At 45.6% G+C, this 15,307-nt stretch overlaps 1 long non-coding RNA gene and 1 other non-coding gene across 2 annotated transcripts in view; one reads left to right on the top strand and one right to left on the bottom strand.

The window, feature by feature from the left end:
* The window catches only part of LOC144145623 (uncharacterized), a 40,248-nt gene that overhangs the window by 13,194 nt on the left and 11,747 nt on the right, over positions 1 to 15,307 (bottom strand). Inside the window, exon 2 of the long non-coding RNA XR_013317540.1 lies at positions 3,074 to 3,134. This is a non-coding gene — a long non-coding RNA (uncharacterized LOC144145623). The remainder of the gene's footprint in view (positions 1 to 3,073; positions 3,135 to 15,307) is intronic.
* Trnap-cgg (transfer RNA proline (anticodon CGG)) lies at positions 10,133 to 10,206 on the top strand. The gene has a single exon. It is a non-coding gene; the product is annotated as a tRNA-Pro (tRNA).

The following is a 15,307-nucleotide window of genomic DNA, read 5'->3' as shown; positions in this document are numbered from 1 at the left end:
TGATGATTGCCCACGGGTCTTCGCTAAGGCTTGTGCCCCCCTAAAAAAGCCATTCCTAGCGCAGCGTGTCATCGCCCGACGCCTTCTACCACCTGCCCACTGAAGTAAACTTCGTCACGCTGGAACGCCTATTTTACCCCAACCCGTCGGACATCCTCGTTCATGTCTACGACTGTGAAATTAAGCGCCTTGCTTAGCTCCCGTATGTCCCAATTATCTGCCAGAACTTCCGTTTCCACATGCACCCCTCGCCAACTGGTCTTGGGTACTATGCTCCCGAACATCTGCAAAATTACACACAGCGTCCTGCGCTCCCCCACCCTCATTTCCAGTTTTTTTCACACTGCAACGCACCTCCCCTGCAGAACGTCATTGGTACTTCCGGAAATAACCACGAGGATGTACCCCTGCAGGTTCTCCCACATCTTTTCTATCAGTTTCTCCAAAACTACAATGAGCGTCTGAACAGTGAACACTGAAACCTGCACGCTCTCGACCCCCTCTCCCGTCCACTTATCTCCCCTCGGAGTAGCACATTTCCGAGTCCCCTTCCATGATCACCTTGAGCTCATTTCCCTTCGGCAGGTACCTCGGTTCAGCAAACTGTTTACGCGGCATCTGAGTCAGCTCGACCTCCACATCGTTTGGATCCCTTTCGCTTAGTCCTCCTTTTTGGCTACACTCCCTGCCCTGTCCACTACTGTTGTCTTCGGCGCCACGCCCTCTGGAAGTGCCTGAGTCGATGCGTACGCCATTATTGGCCAGTATGTCATGCCTCGTCTCCAGCTTGTCCGTCATCTGCTAGAACCTTTCTTTGAGTGCCTCCCACTGCTTCCTTTCATTTTTGCGGTACTTCTGTAGCTTTCCTACTTAAACCCTGAGCTGCTGCTTTTCTTCCTCGAGCCGGTTGAGGCGCCGCGCTAGCCCACACTCTCCATATAAAGGTTGCGTGAAGGTTGCGTTCCGGCTCCCTCCATGGTGACGTTCAATGATTACCACTTTCAAAAAAATAAAGGAAGCTCACACCTATAACAACGATGTGAAAGTATAGGCCGTTGTGACCGAAAAGACGAAACATATCCGCTACAATTGCGTACGTAAGCTGTCCTGATGGTCGTGAAGCTGGCGTACAAGTTCCCTACCTTCCAGTCTTACGCGCTAGTGTGAGCTACCTTGTAATTTTTTGCCTAAGCCACTGCAGAAGCCAGGGACTTGGAGGTTGCTACGAAACACACAATCAAGAGCGTTTCCTTTTTTCTCGCTCCTCGGTGTTTTTGCGAGTATCGTTTTTCTAACGCCACTGCCTTTTCCGAGGGCGCTATACGGTCGCAGCTAGATGCGCGCTTACGAGTGCTCGTCCTTTTCGTGCTATTCCTTCCTTCAACGGCGAACTTACGGCTTGTAAACCAGCTACGCTGCTAATATTAGGGTTTTCATCCTGTTTTTTATGGCGGGACGTCACGGTTTTCCTGTGTGGAAACACGCGCTTAACATAGGCGCTATTAATGGGCATGGCAGGCAAGATCAAGATAAGTTCGCTTTTTCTTGAAACTGTTCTCACCAGATAAGTACGTAAAATATACCCATCTGTCCAGAATTTTTTTTTTCTGCAAGAGTCCGCTAGTGAAGGTGACAATATTTTCACGCGAAACGTTAAGACGCTGAAACAGACGTAAACGGCTGATAAAAATGTTAGGCGAGGCGGTCAAAAATAAGCTCAAATCCCCTCATTATAAGCGGAACTGGAAGTCCGATCCACTGTCGATAATCCCGTCACTGTATGCATTGCATCATCATTCCGCCATGTTTACCTTTGTCCGCCATCGTTGTCACCCCGTTTCCATAAGGCGAGTGATTGCCATTGCCTCACGTCATTCCTATAAAGCTGGCCGTGGCTGCAGCATAGTGCATGGTCTGCAAAAATCTTTCCATTACCTTGATTTTTGCTATGTTCGTTATGATTTCCGCGATGAATCTTTATAAACATCGGTACCTTGTTTCTCCTGTTAAAATTAACGTTCAACAAGATAATTTGACTGCCCAAGTCGGTCTTAAAACATGGTGGTTACCGGCTTTTTATTATCGAAATACGGCTTAAAAACAAACATATTGTTAAAACCATTAGTTAAGATATCGATTGACGGTTTCGTGGCATCTCTGTTGGTCTTGGATTGCGCCCCTTGATGACCCGGAATTGGGTGGTGCAGTCGAAAACAACACGCCTGATTTCCGGTGGAAATAAACTGTTAATGCGCAGAGAGTAGCAGAACATAGAACTGCGCTGATACGACGGCGGTTCACCGTGGCGTGCAACTAGACAACCATTTTTGGCGTCGAACTACCGCCGTCTGCCAAAATCATCCAGATGACCCATAAACACAGCATAAATCTATCACAAACAACATGCTGGAAAACCATAGCCAAGGACACAGAGAGTCTCCCCTCGTCCTGACTATTCTTCCTCTCTATTGTTCTCGCCTAAATCACTTCACCACGTTGCTCCCCCATCCCTCACGACGGAAAAAAGACAGTCTCACGAGAGGGAAAAACAGTTAAAGCCCTGAGAAACACCGAACTTTATCGCGCCGCCATTGCTGGCGCCTGGATGACTAAGGAAACGAAGTACTGCTCAACAACGCCAGCTCTTCGCTTTAGCCTTTACAACCCCCTCCCCCCTTCCCAAGACCGCGGTCCAAGGGCGTATTCCGTAGATATACACGAGAACGCCTCAGCCCGATACGGCGGAAGCACTTTGTGCGCCATTCTACCTTCGTACTGAAATCGCAGCCTCGCGCGATGGCACCGTTGTACGTCGGCAACATTAGAGCGAGAAGCAGCAAAGCGCGTCAATTCCAGTGAAAGTTGCGAAAGAGAGGTTTGGGGGCGCTCAATGATCTCTGGCGTCATATTGTACAGCGGTTCGATAAATATAACGGCGGGCTTGTAACCTATCCAGTAAACATATTCATAACACCAAAGGAACACATTACCGTAACTCCATTCATCAGTTTTTACAAATGGGTTAGTTTGGCTCGCGAACAATTATTTACTTATTATTTTAGCCATTACTTACTTTTGCTTTGCAGTCTTCCCATATTTTTGCGAAGACGCCATTGTGTGGTCTGTCAAAATGCCTGGAAAATATTTGAAAGCTGAATATTTTCAAACGGCAAAATATTCATTGCGTATTATGCTGATAAGCATCACAAAAAGGTAAGCGTGTAAATTAAAAAGATTGAAGCGATAGATGTAAAAATCTTTCAGTCAAATATTTTGTTCGTCATTTCCACTGCGGTGGTTTTGCAGAAATCGGGTGTTGTGTAATGGTATTGTAAATTGATTATACACTTAAGGGGGGAGATTTAGATGAAACGCAACCTTTAATGCGTGGGAAACTGCGGCGTGTACAGTACATTTTAAACGCACAGCCGTAATGCATGCCGCAACTGATACTCAAGGTGCTTGCAAGAATGGCTGGGAACATCGGAGGAAATAGAAGTGGCATTTTCCGTTCCATATGAAAGCCATAGAGCTCATATATCCGGGGACGAGCTTTAATAACGGAAAGCCGTTGGCGAGCGTGTATGGAAACAAGCAAACAAGCACAAAACGCAACATCATCTAGATGGCGTACACGCGGATCATAATTATTGCATAGCCAACGCCGCAAGTTCCTATGTGCGTGTAATGCTCTGGTGCGGATGTTCTTTGTTCCATCATTGTCAACATGACCCTAATGCTGTGTACCAAGCATTCGGGACTACCCAAGTTTTGCCGATATCGTGTATGAATGTTTAATAGAGAGATTTCGACCTGGGTTATTTCTTTCAAACTAAACTTCACCGTTTCGAAAGGGGCAACCCTTTCCTAATAGTTCATGGTTATTTTTGTGTTGTAATGTATTAACGCTTTGTGAAGTCAACATTGACGCTTGGCTATGAGGCCGCACTTTTCAGTGGTCGTACCAGCTTTATTAATCGCCACAAAGGACATGGTTGAAGCGCTTTCTGTTGGCGCAGGGCCGGTGTAATTATCACGTTCTGCACGGGTTTCAAGCAACGAACTAGTTGCCGAAAGCTTCTTTCCGAAAACTGGTTTTTGTGCTAGCTCCGGAAAGCAACGTCTCTGAACCAGGTGAAATCCTAATCAGTATGACGATAGTGCTGTCAGCAACTTATATCATTCTTGGGCGTAGCACAGCTCTCCTGTCTTGTTCTGGATTTGTTAACCATAACAAAACCTGCCACGCAAATTTAGAGAATCGTTCGTTTTACAGAAATAAGTAGTTAGGCTGTAAATGAAGGAATGACCCATATTGTCAAACGCAACGTGTCGGCCGTAAAGTGGTGGTTTAGTCTCAGCATATGCATAATGAGGTCTGCCAACGTACTCAGGTTGCCCGCGCAAATAATAACTCCTCTTCCAGTAAAATGGCATGACAGTGCTTTTGACTACTTGTTGGTTAAAGCAATGTTGTTCCGTCCAATTTTTTTTTGAAGACCCACCATGGGTGGCACTTTATTTTGTAGTTTGCTGACCCTCTCCCTATTAAAACATTGTATTTTTGCACGCCTGAGGTTGTACCTGACCCGTACTATTATAATGCTTTATTTCAGCTGTTCACTGACGCTTTTGTCTGGTATGGGTGTTCAAAGGATTATTGAGCACACTGACGTCTTTGTACATCTCCTTTAAAGTAGCTAGAACTATGCGTTTTTTTTCGCTAACGGCACAAAGGTGTACGTATGTATCAGTATTGAGTTTTATGACGTTGAATTCCAATGGCAGATCCGGAGCGGTCACCGTGCTCCTCCATGGAGCGTGCCGACTCCGCCAAGAAGAGAGGCTCTGAAGCTGCCATTGGAACGCAACGCGTTCCTGGCGGAGCAAATTGCCGACCGGTGACCAGAAAAGGAAATGCCCAGCATCCTTTGCGCCGCGCATTCCCAAATTCGTCTGGTTCCCTTGGCCAGGCTCATTTCGTGCTGTTTTTTCCGACCGCCGTGGATCTTCTGCCGCGGACAATATGGACCTCACGCCTGCTGTCAGCACCATACGTGTTTCGTTCGGCTTCGGAGCACGTCCGCGACGGAGCGGCCGCCATGGCTTAAGGAGCCAGCTAAGGCGAGCTCTGGCCGCAAGAAGACGATAGCGACGTTGGCGACGTCACGCCGCAGAAGTAAGCGCCTTAGCGAGTTCCGACGGACTCCGCCGATTTCGGCCGAACAACTTTTCTTGCACCACAGAGCAATCTCAGCTGACGCGGCGCTACCGATCTGCCATTGGAACTGGATTCGGTTGCTCCGGATGTGCCATCGCAAGCGTCTCCCCGAGACGAGTTGCGATGGCAGACGGGTTGCGAAGGACAAAACATTTCCTCCAAAAGTGCTCCGGATCTGCCATTGGAAGTTAACATGAGTCACCAATATGCTTGCTGAGCCCTCCCTATCCAATTTGTTTCCTTTTTGTTTATTACTTTATGCATTGCGGAAACTGTTGGATGACTTTTTAAACCAACGTCCGCCAAAATCTCCGATACTGATCATGGGTCAGAAGAACACTATATATCACAAATCATCTCACATTCTTCTGAGGAAGTATACGTTATTATCACATGGCTTAAAATTACATGTCCCGTCCTAGACAATATTTGTATGTGTCTTGCGTCATTTAAAAGTCATTAAAAAGTATCTCGTTTGGTTTCACACCTACTTGCCTTATCCATTGCATATTGTAATCAGGTGTGCTCCCTGAAACCTCAAAACGGTCTAACATCATTCCTGTGTTCAAAAATGGTAGCAAGTACATAGTTCAGAATAACCGGCCCATTTCAATTCTCCACTCTTTCAGCAAGTTAATAGGGATATTGTTCTGTAGCATCCCAAGTAAGTATTGAACAGTTTATTTTAATAAATTCTTGCCAATTCAGTTTTAGCTAGGGAAGCTCTACCAGCCTCGCCTTCATTTTTGACTAGACTGTGTGAAACATTCACTAGATAAATCAATATTTGTTGGCTCAGTGTCTTCATACTTTGCAAAAGCGTTCGATACAATTACTTATGATATTCAATGTAATAAGGTACAATCCAATGATATATACGGCCGCATTAACCTTCCAAAAAGTATTTACTTGACAGGCAATATGTGTTGTATGCAGCAGATGCTTTCTCAAGGACCAAAATATCTAACCAAGCTGTCCAGAATGGGGTCTATTCTACGTCTCTTCGTTTTCCTATTTTATATCAATGACCTGCCTAATATTGCTGATTCCTCCCATTGCGTGTTATACGACGACGACACAATTCTTTCGAGGTCTTATGATTGCCTAATTCATTTACAGCAAATTATTTACGTTATCATTATTATTTTGGTTCGGTTGCGAAGGAATCATTTATGATTAATTCTACTAAGACTAAATTTACGGATTTTAGGTCGCCTCACAGATGGTTGCCGAAGGATGGTTCGTTGGCGCCAGGTAGTACTTTATTTTCCTCTTGTGGCTGCATTGCATTCTTCGGTATTTGCCTCAATTATCAGCCCAAATTTAATTATTGTACAAACAACCCCAAAACAGCGACTGCGTTCGCCATTCCAGCACTAATAAAGGCTGGAAATTGCTTTTTTATTCGCAGTTTTATCTCGCTTCATGTTTCTTGCATTCATAGCCACTTGAAGTCTGGTATTATTGCATGGGGCAACATGCATAAATTTTCACTTTTTTCGGGACCTGGAATGCTCAGCATTATACATCATTTAAAATAGTACTGTTTGCGATAGCTCGAAGCTACTGCACCGCAAGGTAAATATACTGCCATACAACAGTTTGTTTTATCACAGCATTACTGTGATGTTCATTAAACTACTTAACAACCAACTATCTTTTGAATTGATCGATATTCAGCCTTTGCGTAATCGAAACTCCACAAGATTTGCCTTAGAACCGAATTTTTATTGCCAACAGTTTATACTGACTGCGAAAAAAGGAGTGTGTAATGAATGTTTGGCCGGTCCACGTAGAAAGGCATCAGCCCTCACAGCTGTATTTCAAACGCACGAGCACCAAACGTATCGAAGAGATATACGAGAAAGGGGGAAATGCGCCAATAGGAAAAACGGAGAAACAAACGGGACTATACCCATGATACCCTCTGGGGGAACATAGTAGCTGATATAGTTAGAAAGGCATAGTCACAACTGTTCACGGACATCGGCGAGACGAGGTGGTGGGGTAGCGCTGGGTCGGGGCACTATAGAGCCGACGGTGTTCTTTCTTGTCGACGAATGGCGAACTTTGCAGCAGAGCCGATTAGCGTTGTCGATGAAGGATGTGTCTATGAGGTCAAGGTCTGGTCTCCGCACCGGGATGGCGTCCTGAAGGCCAGGGAAGTGGCCGTGGCCGCTCGGGAGCGGCGGCAGGGAAGATCGAGCTTACGCCTGTGCGACAGGCAGACCTCACTGCGGCGCTTTACTTCCCTGGCACACTGTAGTCAGAGGTCGAATTCAACCGGCAGCGCCGAGGACGGTCCTCGGGCCTACGCCGCGAGGGTGGCCGTCTTGCTCCTTCGATACCGAACCGCGCTTCTCCACATCTTCGTTTTTGACCCTTGCTTCTGGCACGGGCTAGAAGCGTTGCATTCGGTGGATTGGCCACCGCTTTTCACTCGCTCGACGGACAGCTGATCACACCACCTCCGTCTTCAAACATGTCTCAGGAGGTGAGAACTATTTTAAATGTCGTGGCGTCAAAGGGCCTGGCACCATAATTAAGAAACAATCTGACGTTCTCATATATACAGCTACCGAAATAACTAACCTGGATGAAAAGCGCTAGTGAGTACATGGGGCGTCGAGCGGTGGGCGTATAGATGCACAGCGACTGCAGCGGCGGTGGGCGTATATATGCACAGTGCGATGTCTCTCGTTGCAGACCAGGGCCCGCTTGCTCTAAGCCAAATGACACTGCCTTATTCGCAGTATAATATTATTGGCAGTCTTATTCGGCGTCTTATGTTCCGGAAACATATAAGACAGCCAATGATACTCTATTAGGATCGTGATAACACTGTGAATAAGGCTGCCCTGAGCAGCCGTATTCACAGAGTTATGCTGACGTGGTCGGTCATTTCATCATAAAGATCAACCTCCGTACTGTGAAAAACGAGTGCAGCGCCCGTAGAAGTTGCGAACGATGCCGAGCGGCGGCCGCTCGACCGTCTACTTGGAACGAATAAATGCCTGTTCCGCGGAGATCGATGCCGTTGGAAGCAGAGCTTTTGTTGGAAGCACCGTCGGGAGAGAGGATAGAAACGGTCAGACAACACCGGTGCCGGGAGCAGCAAGGCCTACCTACTTCGATGTGGCAGCGATGGGTGCAGTCAACCACAGTTTTTAACTTTCTCTCTGCGCAATGGGCGTGTGAAGTTTTCCCGGGTAGCGCGGCCTTTTTTCTTCCTCAGGTCAAAGATCGACAGGAATAATGATCAGCGGCCCGATATTTGTCCCAAGCAGACATTGGGTGGCCGAGCCCACGGTGTGAATGTGTGATCGTCTGCTATGCCGCAGTAGCTACAAAAAGACGCCACGGAAATGACAGGACAAAGATGTATTTTCATAAAATTATGCCTATTAACTTAGAAACAGCAAATAGTCGTTCGCATTAGAACTGCAATGTGACATTGTAATTATACACAACACCGAAACGTTGGCAGGCTACAGTACCTCTGGCCGTGACCATTAAATAAGTCGTGTTTCAAACACAAAACTGCACAGACCTCGCTTTCCATTTCAGTCCCTTCGAAAGTGGTGGTTTATTGTTTGGGTTTGCACTGTGATTGCGCATTCTGCTTGAGTAATTGGTACTTTTGCACGTAAAAGCAGCATGCATGATATCAACATTCGGCTATCTTCTTAGCGCGATTATGTACAGCTTCTCCCCTCCCTTAGCGAGCTGCCGGCTAGGCAGGGGGTTACTGTGATCGTGTCGCCGTTCCGGGCGGCCTGAGCCGCTGGAGTGCTTGTTGCATCCGAGTGTACGACGATGAATACGAAGCCAATTCGCAACTTTCTAATTCACGGTGAGATCAAAAATCCAACTTGAGTTGGGACAACGTAAGACAACGTGGATGCTTTTCGCGTCTGCCCAGTGTGTTCCTCTGGCCCACGCTCCGCAGCAGACGATGTTCGTTTATAAGCGAACGAGAACCCGCGGCGTGAGTTGGCCTTCTGGAGACTGCGGATCACTGTAACGTATTTGTGACAAGGCCCGAATACGCCGCCTGTTCGACAGAATTTCTTGAATGTACCGAATCGTGGTTCGAAATAAACGAGTACATTGCCGGCTACGGTAACAAGCGGTTTTGCGGCTTATTCTCATCTTTTTCCTAGATGATCATCTGATGCTCATCTACGTACCCGCGGTCCGTATGATCTTCAATAAGACCGTTGTGTAGCCTGGTCTGAGTGCTTTCGAGCAAGCGCACTAGTCCGAATCTCATTTTCGGGCTTATTGAAGAACTTGAATAGAATTGAACTGTGAAAAAGACGGCCAATAAGCACGTCTGTTCGTGCAAGCGGGCCCAGGTTACCGGGTAGCCAGGCTTGAAAGTCGGTCAGTCCCAAGTTCGGAATGGCATCGCAGGCTGGAAAATCCGGAGGGGAATGTAGCAGAAGTGGCTACGGGTAAAATTCTTTCTGGAAATCAGTAGTCGAAGTTTCGAGGACGAGGCCGAATCAGCAGGTTGTAAAGGAGAGTTTGACATCCACCTAAATGCAGCCATACGGCTACAAAGGAAAGCTATACAGCTTTCTCGGAAACTCCGCAGTTGAAAAAAAATTCGTCCTGGTCCAGAATTCGAACCCGGGACCACTGCTAAACCGGAGCAGTCGCTCTACCAACTGAGCTAAACAGGAGGCTAGTCGTTAGTAGCGCGAAAGCGAATTGATCAACAACTCGAAGTGAAGGACAGGTGTTAATCGACCAGACTTAGGCGAAATCCCCAAGGTGGAGTAAATTTCACTTTCCTTTACAGAAAGTTACTCCACCTTGGGGATTTCCCCTAAATCTGGTCGATTAACACCTGTCCTTCACTTCGAGTTGTTGATCAATTTGCCTTCGCGCTACTAACGACTAGCCTCCTGGTTAGCTCAGTTGGTAGAGCGACTGCTCCGGTTTAGCAGTGGGCCCGGGTTCGAATCCTGGACCAGGACGAATTTTTTTTCAACTGCGGAGTTTCCGAGAAAGCTGTATAGCTTTCCTTTGTAGCCGTATGGCTGCATTTAGTCGGATGTCAAACTTTTCTTTACAGAAACTTACTCCACCTTGGGGATTTCCACTAAATCTGGTCGATGAGCAGGTTGGCCGGGTCGGCAGAAAAAACTGGACAAGAAGCGCTTATAAGTAAATGGCACGTCGAGACCCATCACTTTGCATTGGCGCCTATATGACATAAAACCGTATATCTTATGTCATCAGGGCAAGGTGAAGAGGCCTGGTTAACCGAGCAGAGAGGAGCATTAGGTTCGGTCCTAAAGAATGGTTCAGCCATGTAGTAACGTAGTAAGAACCATGTAAGAACCATGTAGTAAGAATGGTTCAACCATTATCCATCCGCAATAAAATGTGGGTTGACCAGCGTTAATAACACAAACTGAAGCGAGCGGCAATGTGTACAGGCGACGCCCTTTGGCTGTCTTTTTCTTCTCGGATGATGAGTATAAAAGTCCCCCATGAGAATGTGCGAGGTGGTGTGCGACGAAGTATGCAATCCAGGAGCTGGGTGTTCGTGATGCGTGCGGCGGGATATGCGGAGCGATGACCGTAACGGAAACGCCTACGTTTCGCATGGTAATAGCTGCGAATTTGTTCAACGTGTTAGGCGCTAGATTGTGTTGCGCAAAGGTGAGGTCGTTTCTCACACAAAGCAGGACTCTTGTCTTTGCCACACCAGTTGATGAACACAGGACTGGGCTCCAGGATAGCCGTATATCTCTGAAAAGTCGGGACTCCGAGATGGCGAAAAGAGGGAACTGGTGTTTTTACAAAAATATGCGGAAGTATCGAAGCCGCTCATCAAGTCCGCATGCCTCCCAATAAAAAATTGCTGCTTCTTCCAGAACTTGCTGCGCAGTGGGGCAACGTGTAGATTTGGTTGCCACTACTAGCGTTGTACCAGTAGGGGAGAAACGAAGTCGACGAGCGTCCCGACGGCTTTGGTCAGTGGAGAGAAATGAGAGCCGAGTAAGAGGAACACCACTGCAACGAAGCAGTTGATTGCAGAATAAAGACCTTCCGAGTTACGTTCAGCTTCCGGCTCCCTTTGTCCTTCCAGGATGCAGGGGAAGGAGCTCTCGAGGACCGAGCAGCAGGGGTGGGTATGAAAACTCCGGTTCTCGCAGTCGCCATCATCTCCTGCTACATTGCCGTACTCATTGCTAGGAGCCCCGTCGCTACCCCATGTGTCTCAACTGTAAGAACCTGATCGAGACCAATTACGGAAAAAAACGTTTCTCTTATTAAAGGGTAGAAGCGCATAGGTTTCTGTAGAATTTCTCGGATACTTTTAGCATGTCATCAATATTGCTTGTTATGCGACCACTGGCACCCCAGAGTGCATATCTTCTATGCTTGCCGATACTGAGATTCCATATAGGAGCTTTCAAACTCCCTCGGCGTTTGATTCCTGCTTCAATATTTGTAACATTAAAAGCACGGATGTCGGCAGTCTTTCTTTTTTTGGTACGTTTGGAGAGCTCTGCCATTGCTATTTCGTATCGCGGAGTGCGGACTAACTTTTTCCGGCGCTTATCAATAAGGTGCTTAGTTTTCTGTGGTAGCTTCGGTTCGAACACGGGTGGTTTTTCTCCTATGGCTTGTGCTGATTCCATGACTGCATGTGTGAAGTGATCATTGAGAGAGTCCACATCATTTTTATTGACGTCACAGAGAATTTGTTTTAATAAGATAACACAGAGAATTGGTTTTCCCCTAACAATCTGAATTCTTCCCCTTTCCATCCCGCGGACGGCAGGTTAGGCATTTTATCTGTTATCATGTTTAATGTTTCCCTTTTTAAATCCAGGCCGATACGACTTCTGAACATTCTGTTGTCCCTTTTTTTAATCCGCCCAATCAACTTTACATCATGAATCATGCCTGCAGTACCCGTCAAGATGAAATTAATTTCGTTTTTACTTTCATAGTTTTCCTCTTTCTAAGTCAATTCTCTCTTTTTTTCCTTTTTCAGAAGAAGGTATTCATACTTGGCTGATAATTCCTGTCGGCAAAGAAAACCAGTATGTCCCGGCCGTTGTTTCTAGAACCTTAGATAAATTTCCATAACGCTTGCTCCCCTGTCAGAGCATGCAGACTAAATGTGGCTATGTTGAGTTGAATACTGTTGCGAATGCATGCGCAGGAGCTCATCGATAGCCAAATGATTGTGCAGAAATGGCGGTTGACCAATAATGCTGCTATCATGGCCTCATGGCACAGGGCAGTTATTTACCTGCGTCTGGCTTCTTGCAAACATGCTTACTCGTGCCTAACAGGGGGGTGCATAAATGATTGTTTCTTACACTGCAAACTGTGCACTTACTAGCTATCTCAAACCTCATTTTCAATAGCTGTGGCTGTGCCTAATGACGATAAAACATCGCTTTCATTCAAACATTCTGAGCAGTGCGCACATTACTGCATGGGGTTTTTTAATGTTCAAACTATATTGGTCATTGTACTCTACAGCAGGTTATGAAAGCACATTTTTTGATACTGTTCAATAGTAACGGAATATATTTGTCTCGAGCTAGTCACAGAAAGAAAAACGATTCTGGGTGCATTGTAACGCGATTATTTTGTCCGGGAGTACTTAATTTTTGTTGTTTATGAAAGAATGTAGCACTTGTTTCCTATGTTCCTGTTTCATATTCTGTGTACTCTTCTGCGCTGCAAAAAAGGCTGAGCTGTACAAAGGAGCCTAGGTATTGGACTTAAGTTGTGATGACAACTTTTTGCATCAATACAGTGCTTGACAGGGTAAAGGAAACAAAACGCTGCGGTGCCCCCAGTGTGAGCAGCAAGGTGTTGACTTTGCCAAGTCGGCTTCGCAGGCACCTTGAAAGCCTTTGTGTGCCCGTGTATGTCAGCCTCTGGTCTACAAGACCACAAACAGTATGACCTTCATATGTAAAACTTGATTAACTCTCAATTTCCCTGTAGAGGAAAGATTTAGAGATTACTAGCCTCCTTTCTCCTTCGCATGATTTTTGCGATACCTGTGTTTAAGGTGCAATCCAAATAGCTTTAAATAATGGCTTACACAGCTAGGTAAAACACCATCCCTGCGTATACACTAGAAGCCGGTATAGACATTGCATGATTCCTAATTACGAAAGCAATCTCTTCAAGTGTTTCAACTAACAAAGAAACGAGAATCAGAGGTAATGCTGGAATAAAAGCAACTAACCGGTGAATACCGTTGAGGTTATGCGATTACCATTCTTCCGGTGAAAGATTTGGGTGATAAACTGAATGCAGTTCACCCACTTTTGCTTTATAGACACTCTGGCTTGATGGTCGAATTGACCTTTCAGAAAAATCTGGGGAAGGTTCCCACCAATGCTAAGGATATTGAAAGCAATATCTCTGATAGAAGTACCTGCAATGATTTATTGAGGCACCGATGTCTGTAGCCACTTCTTCCTTAGATATTTATTTTAACCGCGCCCTATATAGGGGGGGGGGGCGAAGTACAATGTGTACAGAAGGCCTACAGAGTGCAGCCTACATGTACAAAAGTTCAAAAAAACTACATCAAACCAAAATAAAATAATCTAATTAAAAGTAATACAAATAAAAGAAATCCTTCAAAAATTAGTAGAGGAATGGTCAAGGGGCAACTTTGAGGCCTGCCAGATTTCTGTGTGAAGGACGTTTTGTAAAGGGCCATTCCATTCCATGGCAGTCTGGATGGTACACGCATAAAGAATATTATGCCGTCCTGCCGAGCAAATAAAATTTTTCACTGAACGCTATAACCACACCGCGTAATTGTAACGAAAAAATCTAGCTTGTGCAAGAAAAGAGAAGTCTGGTAGTTGGCTTCGTTTGTAATGCAAACTGGATATCTTGCAAAAACTAGACTGGCAATATTTCTCAGATGGAACCCAGGACTAGGGCAAATTTCTTTGGCTGAAAACCTGCTGACAAGCTACTTTTAATGCAGATTTAGGTTACAAACTATTCTGTAAAGCATATAACCTGTTATATTAAATGTTATAAATAGCATAAAAGTACTGCGTCACACAGCATTTTATATATATTTGTCAGTAGACGACAGGATTTACTGCTTAATTTATTCCAATCGCCACACAGTTTAATCCAGGCGCAAGGCAATTTATCATAAGCGTCATCTAATATAATCGAGACGCCATGTAATTTACTCCAAGTTCCAACGAATTTAATCAAAGTGCCCAGCAATTTATTTTCCTTCAACAACCAAATTATTACAGCCATCAGGGTAATGCTGAGGAGTGTTTTGTGCGAAAATAGGCAGAAATTTTCTGAAGTCGTTGCGCTCGATGTGGAAAAAATGGGGGGTTTTTAGAGCCAATATGTTCAAAATATCTTACATGCACAGCCTAAGAACATTTACGAACACGCGCAAACCAGGAACGCAGTATTGTTGGACTGTTGGTGCCTGTGCTGACTATCTGCAAGAACGTCAGAAGTGTCGTCGGCTCGCATATTGTTACGCAAGCAGACTTACCAGTGTATTGTTACGCGAGGAGACGATACTTCTGACGCGAGCTGGCGATATTTCTAACGCGAGCAGGCGATATTACAATTACCACGGCAGAACAGCATTAATCGACGTATAATTAGAATGCGAAGGGCATTCAGGTAATGGGGTTCAATCAAACAAAGTTCTGCAGGCATTGTTACGCAAGGAGCAAAGGATGCTTATGACGTGAATTAATGACGGCGCTCTCACAGACGATCAGCTCAAAGCAAGCGACACCAACGGACCAAAAGACCGCTCCCTTGTCCTGCGTACGTCCGCGAATTACCACAAAGCTCTGCGGATAAGATATTTTGCACATAATGAATCAGGAAACTCCACGTTTTCACCAAACCACGAGCAAACACACCCGCAAATCTCCGCATAAATTCGGCCAAAGCACCACTGAACAATCTTACGACAACTGGAATAAATTGGTTGGCGTCTGAATAAATTGATTGGCACTTGGATTATATTAACTGGGACCTGGATTAAATAAATGGCGTTGGGATTAAATACGATGGAAAGTGGAA

This window comes from Haemaphysalis longicornis, unplaced genomic scaffold (assembly GCF_048455015.1).
Source record: "Haemaphysalis longicornis isolate Haplotype H1 unplaced genomic scaffold, Haemaphysalis longicornis Haplotype H1 scaffold_7, whole genome shotgun sequence".
In the NCBI taxonomy this organism is placed as follows: domain Eukaryota; kingdom Metazoa; phylum Arthropoda; class Arachnida; order Ixodida; family Ixodidae; genus Haemaphysalis; species Haemaphysalis longicornis.
The sequence above is the reverse complement of the archived record's forward strand: the minus strand, read 5'-3'. Positions and strand labels throughout refer to the sequence as shown.